At 40.9% G+C, this 12,719-nt stretch overlaps 1 long non-coding RNA gene and 3 other non-coding genes across 4 annotated transcripts; 3 read left to right on the forward strand and 1 right to left on the reverse strand.

Annotated features, from left to right (window-relative positions):
- The first annotated feature begins 679 nt into the window (after window positions 1-679).
- Window positions 680-750, forward strand: trnag-gcc. Its single transcript has one exon. It is a non-coding gene; the product is annotated as a tRNA-Gly (tRNA).
- A 1,796-nt stretch (window positions 751-2,546) lies between these two features.
- Window positions 2,547-2,617, forward strand: trnag-gcc. Its single transcript has one exon. It is a non-coding gene; the product is annotated as a tRNA-Gly (tRNA).
- A 1,730-nt stretch (window positions 2,618-4,347) lies between these two features.
- On the forward strand, window positions 4,348-4,418 carry trnag-gcc. Its single transcript has one exon. It is a non-coding gene; the product is annotated as a tRNA-Gly (tRNA).
- Window positions 4,419-6,318: 1,900 nt separating this feature from the next.
- Window positions 6,319-10,650, reverse strand: LOC112218798. Its single transcript, XR_002948666.2, has 5 exons — window positions 10,350-10,650; window positions 9,198-9,266; window positions 7,695-7,815; window positions 6,872-7,003; window positions 6,319-6,778 (listed from the first exon to the last, which is right to left on the reverse strand). It is a non-coding gene; the product is annotated as an uncharacterized LOC112218798 (long non-coding RNA).
- Between the last annotated feature and the right edge of the window lie 2,069 nt (window positions 10,651-12,719).

Genomic DNA, 12,719 nt, shown 5'->3' on the forward strand with positions numbered 1-12,719 from the left:
CATTATTCATCTCATATGTATATGTATATACTGTACTCTATATCATCTACTGCATCTTTATGTAATACATGTATCACTAGCCACTTTAACTATGCCACTTTGTTTACATACTCATCTCATATGTATATACTGCACTCAATACCATCTACTGAATCTTGCCTATGCCGCTCTGTACCATCACTCACTCATATATCTTTATGTACATATTCTTTATCCCCTTACACTTGTGTCTATAAGGTAGTAGTTTTGGAATTGTTAGCTAGATTACTTGTTGGTTATTACTGCATTGTCGGAACTAGAAGCACAAGCATTTCGCTACACTCGCATTAACATCTGCTAACCATGTGTATGTGACAAATAAAATTTGATTTGATTTGATTTAACTCTAGATTGTAAACTGTCATGGTCAAAACATATTGACGCAGTAGTAGCTAAGACAGGGAGAAGTCTGTCTATAATAAAGCGATGCTCTACCTTCTTAACAACACTATCAACAAGGCAGGTCCTACAGTTTTGTCGCACCTTGACTACTGTTTGACGAGTACTGTTTGACCGGAAAATCGGGCACAACGGAGTGTGAGAAATTCCTTGTTCCCTGACAATGGGGTTCTTCTGTTTTTAGTCACTCCACCAACTCGCATTGTTTGAGGCGGGGAACCCCCTTTAATACCTTATCTAAGCATTGGTGGTTCAGTGGTAGAATTCTCGCCTGCCACGCGGGAGGCCCGGGTTCGATTCCCGGCCAATGCATGTTCCATTTTAGGGCGGCAGGTAGTGTTTCCAGACCTCGCCAGTGACTGTTACTTGTAAAAAAGTCTTAGGGCTAGAGCGGAGGCGAAATTCCTTTTGGACCTTGTGTACATTTTTACTAACGACATGGCACTGACTTTGAGTAAAGCCATGTGTATGCAGATGACTCTACACTATACACGTCAGCTACTACAGCAACTGAAATGACTGCAACACTCAACAAAGAGCCGCAGTTAGTTTCAGAGTGGGTAGCAATGAGTAAGTTAGCCCTAAATATTTATAAAACTAAAAGCATTGTATTTGGAACAAAACACTCACTAAACCCTTAAGCTCAACTAAATCTTGTAATAAGTCACGTGGAAATTGAGCAAGTTGAGATGACTAAACTGCTTGGAGTAACCCTAGATTGTAAACTGTCATGGTCTGTCATAAGTTTTAAGTTTTACGTTCCTCGGCGGACACATCACAGACAAACTGAATTGGTCCACCCACACAGACAGCATCGTGAAGAAGGCGCAGCAGCGCCTCTTCAACCTCAGGAGGCTGAAGAAATTCGGCTTGTCACCAAAAGCACTCACAAACTTCTACAGATGCACAACAAGCATCCTGTCGGGCTGTATCACCGCCAGATGCCCACAACCTCAGGAGGCGAAAGTCACCAAAAGCATCCTGCATCCTGTCGGGCTGTATCACCGCCTGGTACGGCAACTGCTCCGCCCACAACCGTAAGGCTCTCCAGAGGGTAGTGAGGTCTGCACAACGCATCACCGGGGGCAAACTACCTGCCCTCCAGGACACCTACACCACCCGATGTCACAGGAAGGCCATAAAGATCATCAAGGACAACAACCACCCGAGCCACTGCCTGTTCACCCCGCTATCATCCAGAAGGCGAGGTCAGTACAGGTGCATCAAAGCTGGGACCGAGAGACTGAAAAACAGCTTCTATCTCAAGGCCATCAGACTGTTAAACAGCCACCACTAACATTGAGTGGCTGCTGCCAACACACTGACTCAACTCCAGCCACTTTAATAATGGGAATTGATGGGAAATTATGCAAAATATATCACTAGCCACTTTAAACAATGCTACCTAATATAATGTTTACATACCCTACATTATTCATCTCATATGTATATGTATATACTGTACTCTATATCATCTACTGCATCTTTATGTAATACATGTATCACTAGCCACTTTAACTATGCCACTTTGTTTACATACTCATCTCATATGTATATACTGCACTCAATACCATCTACTGAATCTTGCCTATGCCGCTCTGTACCATCACTCACTCATATATCTTTATGTACATATTCTTTATCCCCTTACACTTGTGTCTATAAGGTAGTAGTTTTGGAATTGCTAGCTAGATTACTTGTTGGTTATTACTGCATTGTCGGAACTACAAGCACAAGCATTTCGCTACACTCGCATTAACATCTGCTAACCATGTGTATGTGACAAATAAAATTTGATTTGATTTGATTTAACTCTAGATTGTAAACTGTCATGGTCAAAACATATTGACGCAGTAGTAGCTAAGACAGGGAGAAGTCTGTCTATAATAAAGCGATGCTCTACCTTCTTAACAACACTATCAACAAGGCAGGTCCTACAGTTTTGTCGCACCTTGACTACTGTTTGACGAGTACTGTTTGACCGGAAAATCGGGCACAACGGAGTGTGAGAAATTCCTTGTTCCCTGACAATGGGGTTCTTCTGTTTTTAGTCACTCCACCAACTCGCATTGTTTGAGGCGGGGAACCCCCTTTAATACCTTATCTAAGCATTGGTGGTTCAGTGGTAGAATTCTCGCCTGCCACGCGGGAGGCCCGGGTTCGATTCCCGGCCAATGCATGTTCCATTTTAGGGCGGCAGGTAGTGTTTCCAGACCTCGCCAGTGACTGTTACTTGTAAAAAAGTCTTAGGGCTAGAGCGGAGGCGAAATTCCTTTTGGACCTTGTGTACATTTTTACTAACGACATGGCACTGACTTTGAGTAAAGCCATGTGTATGCAGATGACTCTACACTATACACGTCAGCTACTACAGCAACTGAAATGACTGCAACACTCAACAAAGAGCCGCAGTTAGTTTCAGAGTGGGTAGCAATGAGTAAGTTAGCCCTAAATATTTATAAAACTAAAAGCATTGTATTTGGAACAAAACACTCACTAAACCCTTAAGCTCAACTAAATCTTGTAATAAGTCACGTGGAAATTGAGCAAGTTGAGATGACTAAACTGCTTGGAGTAACCCTAGATTGTAAACTGTCATGGTCTGTCATAAGTTTTAAGTTTTACGTTCCTCGGCGGACACATCACAGACAAACTGAATTGGTCCACCCACACAGACAGCATCGTGAAGAAGGCGCAGCAGCGCCTCTTCAACCTCAGGAGGCTGAAGAAATTCGGCTTGTCACCAAAAGCACTGACAAACTTCTACAGATGCACAATCGAGAGCATCCTGTCGGGCTGTATCACCGCCTGGTACGGCAACTGCTCCGCCCACAACCGTAAGGCTCTCCAGAGGGTAGTGAGGTCTGCACAACGCATCACCGGGGGCAAACTACCTGCCCTCCAGGACACCTACACCACCCGATGTCACAGGAAGGCCATAAAGATCATCAAGGACAACAACCACCCGAGCCACTGCCTGTTCACCCCGCTATCATCCAGAAGGCGAGGTCAGTACAGGTGCATCAAAGCTGGGACCGAGAGACTGAAAAACAGCTTCTATCTCAAGGCCATCAGACTGTTAAACAGCCACCACTAACATTGAGTGGCTGCTGCCAACACACTGACTCAACTCCAGCCACTTTAATAATGGGAATTGATGGGAAATTATGCAAAATATATCACTAGCCACTTTAAACAATGCTACCTAATATAATGTTTACATACCCTACATTATTCATCTCATATGTATATGTATATACTGTACTCTATATCATCTACTGCATCTTTATGTAATACATGTATCACTAGCCACTTTAACTATGCCACTTTGTTTACATACTCATCTCATATGTATATACTGCACTCAATACCATCTACTGAATCTTGCCTATGCCGCTCTGTACCATCACTCACTCATATATCTTTATGTACATATTCTTTATCCCCTTACACTTGTGTCTATAAGGTAGTAGTTTTGGAATTGCTAGCTAGATTACTTGTTGGTTATTACTGCATTGTCGGAACTACAAGCACAAGCATTTCGCTACACTCGCATTAACATCTGCTAACCATGTGTATGTGACAAATAAAATTAGATTTGATTTGATTTAACTCTAGATTGTAAACTGTCATGGTCAAAACATATTGACGCAGTAGTAGCTAAGACAGGGAGAAGTCTGTCTATAATAAAGCGATGCTCTACCTTCTTAACAACACTATCAACAAGGCAGGTCCTACAGTTTTGTCGCACCTTGACTACTGTTTGACGAGTACTGTTTGACCGGAAAATCGGGCACAACGGAGTGTGAGAAATTCCTTGTTCCCTGACAATGGGGTTCTTCTGTTTTTAGTCACTCCACCAACTCGCATTGTTTGAGGCGGGGAACCCCCCTTTAATACCTTATCTAAGCATTGGTGGTTCAGTGGTAGAATTCTCGCCTGCCACGCGGGAGGCCCGGGTTCGATTCCCGGCCAATGCATGTTCCATTTTAGGGCGGCAGGTAGTGTTTCCAGACCTCGCCAGTGACTGTTACTTGTAAAAAAGTCTTAGGGCTAGAGCGGAGGCGAAATTCCTTTTGGACCTTGTGTACATTTTTACTAACGACATGGCACTGACTTTGAGTAAAGCCATGTGTATGCAGATGACTCTACACTATACACGTCAGCTACTACAGCAACTGAAATGACTGCAACACTCAACAAAGAGCCGCAGTTAGTTTCAGAGTGGGTAGCAATGAGTAAGTTAGCCCTAAATATTTATAAAACTAAAAGCATTGTATTTGGAACAAAACACTCACTAAACCCTTAAGCTCAACTAAATCTTGTAATAAGTCACGTGGAAATTGAGCAAGTTGAGATGACTAAACTGCTTGGAGTAACCCTAGATTGTAAACTGTCATGGTCTGTCATAAGTTTTAAGTTTTACGTTCCTCGGCGGACACATCACAGACAAACTGAATTGGTCCACCCACACAGACAGCATCGTGAAGAAGGCGCAGCAGCGCCTCTTCAACCTCAGGAGGCTGAAGAAATTCGGCTTGTCACCAAAAGCACTGACAAACTTCTACAGATGCACAATCGAGAGCATCCTGTCGGGCTGTATCACCGCCTGGTACGGCAACTGCTCCGCCCACAACCGTAAGGCTCTCCAGAGGGTAGTGAGGTCTGCACAACGCATCACCGGGGGCAAACTACCTGCCCTCCAGGACACCTACACCACCCGATGTCACAGGAAGGCCATAAAGATCATCAAGGACAACAACCACCCGAGCCACTGCCTGTTCACCCCGCTATCATCCAGAAGGCGAGGTCAGTACAGGTGCATCAAAGCTGGGACCGAGAGACTGAAAAACAGCTTCTATCTCAAGGCCATCAGACTGTTAAACAGCCACCACTAACATTGAGTGGCTGCTGCCAACACACTGACTCAACTCCAGCCACTTTAATAATGGGAATTGATGGGAAATTATGCAAAATATATCACTAGCCACTTTAAACAATGCTACCTAATATAATGTTTACATACCCTACATTATTCATCTCATATGTATATGTATATACTGTACTCTATATCATCTACTGCATCTTTATGTAATACATGTATCACTAGCCACTTTAACTATGCCACTTTGTTTACATACTCATCTCATATGTATATACTGCACTCAATACCATCTACTGAATCTTGCCTATGCCGCTCTGTACCATCACTCACTCATATATCTTTATGTACATATTCTTTATCCCCTTACACTTGTGTCTATAAGGTAGTAGTTTTGGAATTGTTAGCTAGATTACTTGTTGGTTATTACTGCATTGTCGGAACTAGAAGCACAAGCATTTCGCTACACTCGCATTAACATCTGCTAACCATGTGTATGTGACAAATAAAATTTGATTTGATTTGACTCTAGATCGTAAACTGTCATGGTCAAAACATATTGACGCAGTAGTAGCTAAGACAGGGAGAAGTCTGTCTATAATAAAGCGATGCTCTACCTTCTTAACAACACTATCAACAAGGCAGGTCCTACAGTTTTGTCGCACCTTGACTACTGTTCATAGAGGGGAGGGGGTAAGACGGAATCAATCAACAACAGCTTTTGAGACACGATTCGATCCCTCCTTGGGGCACTACTTGATTGAGTAACTAAAACACTGAACAATCACAATATAGTCACTTTTGGTCAACTATAACATGTATTAATTATAGAATTGTGTCCGTTTTTATTGATAAACCTTTAAACTGCAATCTCTCCTCACCACTCTATTTTTAAGCTCCAGATGACAAAACCTGCACACAGCCCAAGGGTTGCAGGTCTGCCGACTTCCTTCTGGTCACACATTGTATTAGGAGAAATATCCAATAAACCAAAGACATTGCTTTAACTGTAAATGTACTTTATTGAAGATATTTTCCTCAAACAAAATGTAGCATACATAAAATAAACAAGTTATTACAATTTATTTACATTGGGTCTAGTGTGTGTGTGTGTGAGAGAGGGAAGCATGTTTTTCAAATCAGAAAAAAAGTACACAGAATTTCCTAAAACTGTACACACAAGTCTTTTAGAATATTTTCAATCACACATTGATTTGATAGGCATTTAGAGCAGATATTGATAATGGATATATAGGAGTAGATATCTCCAATCCTAAAATAAAAGGCAGCAAATATTAAATAAACAAGTAATTACAACTTATTTACATTGTGGATAATGTGTGCATGTTTTTTTATTTTTCCTTGTCAGCCACCCATCTCTGCTTTGTCAGTCTTGATAGGCCCAGTGTATGCACTTCTGGGTGAAGCTGTCAGGCAGTGGTGGAGAGCATGGCAGATCTGAAAGACAGAGGCACAAAGTGACAGTAAGTATACAGCTCAACAACATGTCTGTTGGTGTGGGTGAGCATATGTAATATAATTCTGAATTACCTGTATCCATCTGGTAATCTTTAAAAGTTTCTCCCTTCACGGCCAGTGTAGTAGGAACTGGTGCAGCTGGTAAACTAAATACCACACCAGCGGACTGCTGTGTCTGCAGCTGAACTGCTGAGCATGGCAGATCTAAAATAGAGAGGCACAATTTTCTTAACTGACAATAATCATACAACTAAATAGACTGAATGAGTGGAAGGCCTAGATTCAATCAGATCAAGCGTTAACCGGCGATAACCAACACCCGCATAACTGATGTTTTGGCGGTGTCTGAGGTGTAACTGCGTTGGATCTGTCAAACCGGTAGTTCTTGATCATTGTCACAAAACTACACCAGTCCTATTCGCATTAAGTTCAAAACTAGGAAGTATAGGTTATATAGAAACAATGACGCTCAAATTCAAAATCATTAAACTAAATAATGAGGATTTCAATCGGCCTAATCGAGGTGTAGATTACATCTCAAATTCCAGTGTTCTAACTTGTAAACAGGGCTGCATGAGATTTCTGTTAATGTGACTCTGTTAGGTATAATGCCAGGAGCAGCTTGTGAATTTGACAGCTCTAACACAGTTCCACCTCAGACAACGCCAAAACGACCTCTATGTGGATGTCGGCTAAAGCGGACATGATTGAATAGAGCCCCAAGTAAGGGAGAGTGTGCATGTGCGTATGTAGCCGGTGTAGCAGATGCAGGGGCAAACGACTGCAGCTGTGAAGACTGTGGTTGTCAGATTTAAAAGAACAATTTTCTTAAATTAAAATAATTATACAAAACAGATTGAGTGATTGAGTGTGTATTTGTGTGTTTGATAAATACCTGGAATACATCACACTGCTTCAGGTCTACAAGCATCTGGAAGTTCCAGCGTGCCACTCCAAGCCTGGAACAGCTTGGTGGAAAGACGGTTACCAGTCAACCACCGATCAGGTTGGAAGATCTGAAAAATAGGCACAATATAATTTTAATGACAAAGCCTTGACGACACACTAACCTAAACAGAACAAACTATGGGAGGCGCATAGTAGTACATAGAGCCATGACCAAATGGAACTCTGTTCCACATCAAGTAACTCATGCAAGCAGTAAAATTAGATTTAAAAAACAGATAAAAATACACCTTATGGAACAGCAGGGACTATGAAGACACACATGCATACACACGATAACATACACACTGTACACAAAGATTTTGTGTTGTAGATATGTGGTAGTAGAGTAGTGGCCTGAGGGCACACATTTAATGTGTTGTGAATGTATTGTAATGTTTTTAAAAATTGTATAACTGCCTTAATTTTGCTGGACCCGAAGAAGAGTAACTGCGGTCTTGGCAGCAGCTAATGGGGATCCATAATAAATACAACAAATTAATTAAGTGTGTGTGTTTGTGTGTATCTGGCAACCCACGTAGCAGATTTAATTTTCCCAACTGCTCATTGTACTTGCCCTTGCAATCTGATGTGTGTGTGTGTGTTGTGTTATTATGACTTAGAAGTGTCAATCTGACCACATCCTTGTAGAAGGAAATCAGTGATTAGCTAGGGAAAAATTACTATCAACAGTGTTCAGTAAAAAGGATATAAAATATTCAAATCTGGATTGACAACTAGGCTAAATCATGTGAAGTTATAAACCTCTAGGGATTAGTCTACATTCAAGTTAAATAAAGGATGCAAGACATGAGCTCTAGGACCATGCCTCAGGACTACCTGGCATGATGACTCCTGACTGTCCCTGTCTATAGTCCACCTAGTTGTGCTGCTTATCCAGTCTCTGCTGTGCTGTTTCTGTCTGCAGCTATGGAACCCTGACCTGCTCAAGGCTCACCGGAGGTACTAACTCGTCCCAGACCCGCTGTTTGATCCTGTCTCTCTACCGGACTTACTGTCTCAACCTCTAAATGCTCAGCTATGAAGAGCTAACTGGTATTTACTCTTGAGGTGCTGAACCCTCTATAATTTGACACTGCTGGTCATCTATGAATGTTTAAACGTCTTGAAGAATAATCTGGCTAAATGGTTGTACTCTTTTATAATCTCCACCAGCACAGCCAGACGAGGACTGGCCACCCCTCAGAGCCTGGTTCCTCTAGGTTTATTCCTAGGGAGTTTGTCCTAGCCTCTGTGCTTCTTTGTCTGCATTACTTGCTCTTTGGGGTTTTAGGCTGGGTATCTGTATAAGCACTTTGTGACAGCTGCTGATGTAAAAAGGGCTTTATAAAATACATTTGATAGATTGAGTTACTGACATGAATAGAAGCATATACAAGCAATCTAAATATGACAGTGAGCTGTCTTACATTTCCTCAATAGGAAGTTGTACCTTAAGCCAACACTTTTTCCTGGTCTTTCCTGCTGGGGACAGGGGGCTTCAGGTTTGGGAATGGAGGGCCTAGAGAATTGGAATATTAACAATAATTAGTGTCCACATTTATGAATGAATTAAATTCAATAGGAGTTAGCTGTGTATCTCATCTGATTGAGAATAGCTGATTGTTAAGGGATTTTTATGAATAATGACTAAATTATGTATATATTTAAATCAGAATACTACTAAAACAGAATACTACTATGTTACTGTATGGATGTATGAATCTTATTATAATACTGAATGTAATGTGTGTAGTTTTCGTCAAGAATTAGAAGGGCTTTCTGTTCCTTGTTGGAAACGAATGGAGCTATTACCAGACTGGCTGGAATGCTGTGTTCCTTCCAGGACATCCTGTCTCTACCCAGGGAGGGGAGAGACCTTGGGCTAGTAGTAGATTATTTAACAGGTGGTAGACAATGTGTGAAGGCTTGTGAACTATACTGCCATTGTATCAGAGTGGAGGAAGGACCTTTTAAAACCTATGGCGTCATTTTTAGTGTATAACCTGATGTAAATTGTACTATGATGAGTACTCCCGAGAATAAACGCTATTGGTTGATTTTGAGACTGGTCTCTGTCTATTTTATGCAAATACGTTTCTTACAAATTCTTAGAAATGGGCAGAGTGTTTTAATTGAATTGGTTGATGAACATATAGGAATGAAATTCCTTTAACACTGATATACTGCATGTCTATTTTCTTTTGAAAATCTGCCAACAAATCACGCAATTCTGTCTAGTGAGAGTGCACACAACCATTAGCTTATTTTAACAAGTCATAAATAACGTTTTGTCAAGGGAACCAACGAATAACAACGACGCTAGCCTACTACTGCACCCCATAATCAACCAACTTGCCAAATAGTAGTGACAAGGCTATATTGTTGTCATTCAGTAACGTTAATACTGTAACGTTAGTGTAGCTTAATTTACTGTACATCACATTATTACCCACCTAGCTAGCTAGTGATAGCATAGCTAGCTCCAAAGAAAGAACGAATGAATGACAACAGGCTTTTAAACAAAATATATATCTAGCTTGTAAGATTGCATGTAAAACAACTTTACAGATAATTACAAAGTTTGAAAGCAAAGTTGACTTACCAGTATGCTGCTCTCTCAGGGACTAGAGTGAGGCATCCAGATATGAGGTCAGCTGGCGTCGTTAGCATGTCAGAAATGAAAGTATATATATCCAGCAACTATGTCAAGGTCAAAAACGAAAGAAACTATGCCATGCTGACTTCGTAAGATAAATCAAATCGGACTGAAATCATTAACAGGCTGAACGTACATTTCTGTGACTAACTAGCTAACTTTAGCTTGCCAGCTCAGTGACCAGTGAATCACCTATTCCTGTTTACAGAATGTGCGTCCCTCTCCCCTCCCACGTGCTGCATGGAGAAGCGCCAATGAGTCAACATGTGCCCAGAATTATATTACATTCGGGTTGGTTTACAAGCCACATTGACAATGCATTGGAAACTGTTCAGGGCTGTTTAGCAAAATAATCCCCACGTGAGGCCCGGGTTTGATTCATGGCCAATGCATGCACACCTTTTGCTCTGGTACTGGATTTGTGTACATGGATTACACATTTGGCATTGCTGTGTCTTGTACCATGAACAATTTCAATAAACGGTTTCTACTGTATCCCCCCCATGTTATATTTTAGTTTATTGTCCTCTGATGGTTTTCCAGTACACAATATTTCCAGTAATCACATTGCTCTGTTTCATTCAATGAGATCACTGGCAATAATCAATTCATAATTTACACCCAGCTCTAACATTAGCTACTATTTTGCTTGAAAGAGTTTTCTGATAGCTCTGATTTTAAACAACCTCTTGTTTGATTTCAGATTTGCTCTGCATCACAGGAGTCTGGGTTTCAGCAACATCTGCTTCTCACTCCCACAAGGTAAGTGCTAAGTGATTTTGAATGGTGCATTTAGTCATTAGATCAGTTTCATTAAGAAACAAAAAAATTAAGATATAAATTAAAGTGCTGTTTGATTGTCCACAGCCTAACCTTTGGAACATCTACATTTTAAAAAGTATAATAAATCCATTTAGTATAGCCTACACCTTCACAATAAATCCATTATTTATTTTAGACAGGTCTAAAGAAACATGATATGAAGATAATGTAGTCTATTTCAGAAGAACAGAATAGCATACTCTGAGTTGTCCTTATGGTGATGGTATGATGGCAACTTTCCGTTTTTTTCTTCTTCTGTTATTTCTTACATTATTAGCCCAGAAAATGTTTTGAGTTATTACATACACTACCGTTCGAAAGTTTGGGGTCACTTAGAAATGTCCTTGTTTTTGAAAGAAAAGCACATTTTCCCATTAAAATAACATACAATTGATCAGAAATACAGTGTAGACATTGTTAATGCTGTAAATGAGTATTGTAGCTGAAAACGGCAGATTTTTAGTGGAATATCTACATAGGCATAAAGAGGACCATTATCAGCAACCATCACTCCTTTCTTCCAATGACACGTTGTGTTAGCTAACCCAAGTGTATCATTTTAAAAGGCTAATTGATCATTAGAAAACCCTTTTGCAATTATATTAGCACAGCTGAAAACTGTTGTTCGGATTAAAGAAGCAATAAAACTGGCCTTCTTTAGACTAGTTGTGTATCTGCAGCATCACTATTTGCGGGTTCGATTACAGGCTCAAAATGGCTAGAAACAAATAACTTTCTTCTGAAACTCATCAGTCTGTTCTTGTTCTGAGAAATTAAGGCTATTCCAAATTGCCAAGAAACTGAAGATCTTGTACAACGCTGTGTACTACTCCCTTCACAGAACAGTGTAAACTGGCTCTAACTAGAATAGAATGAGGAGTGGGAGGCCCCGGTGCAAAACTGAGCAAGAGGACAAGTACATTCGAGTGTTTAGTTTGAGAAACAGACACCTCACAAGTCCTCAACTGGCAGCTTCATTAAATAGTACCTGCAAAACACCAGTCTCAATGTCAACAGTGAGGAGGTGTTTTGCGACCAGATGAGGACTTGTGAGGCGTCTGTTTCTCAAACTAGACACTCTAATGAACTTGTCTTCTTGCTTAGTTGTGCCCTGGGGCCTCCCACTCAAAATCAAGTCAAATGTATTTATTTATATAGCCTTTCTTACATCAGCTGATATATCAAAGTGCTGTACAGAAACCCAGCCTAAAACACCAAACAGCAAGCAATGCAGGTGTAGAAGCACGGTGGCTAGGAAAAACTCCCTAGAAAGGCCAAAACCTAGGAAGAAACCTAGAGAGAAACCAGGCAATGAGGGGTGGCCAGTCCTCTTATAGCTGTGCCGGGTGGAGATTATAGCAGAACATGGCCAAGATGTTCACTCCTCTTTCTATTCTGGCAGAACAGCGCCAGTTTGCGCTGTTCGGTGAAGGGAGCAGTATACAGTGTTGTACGAGATCTTCAGTTTCTTGGCAATTTATCGCATGGAATTGC

The sequence above is a fragment of the Oncorhynchus tshawytscha genome, linkage group LG19 (assembly GCF_018296145.1).
Source record: "Oncorhynchus tshawytscha isolate Ot180627B linkage group LG19, Otsh_v2.0, whole genome shotgun sequence".
NCBI lineage: Eukaryota > Metazoa > Chordata > Actinopteri > Salmoniformes > Salmonidae > Oncorhynchus > Oncorhynchus tshawytscha.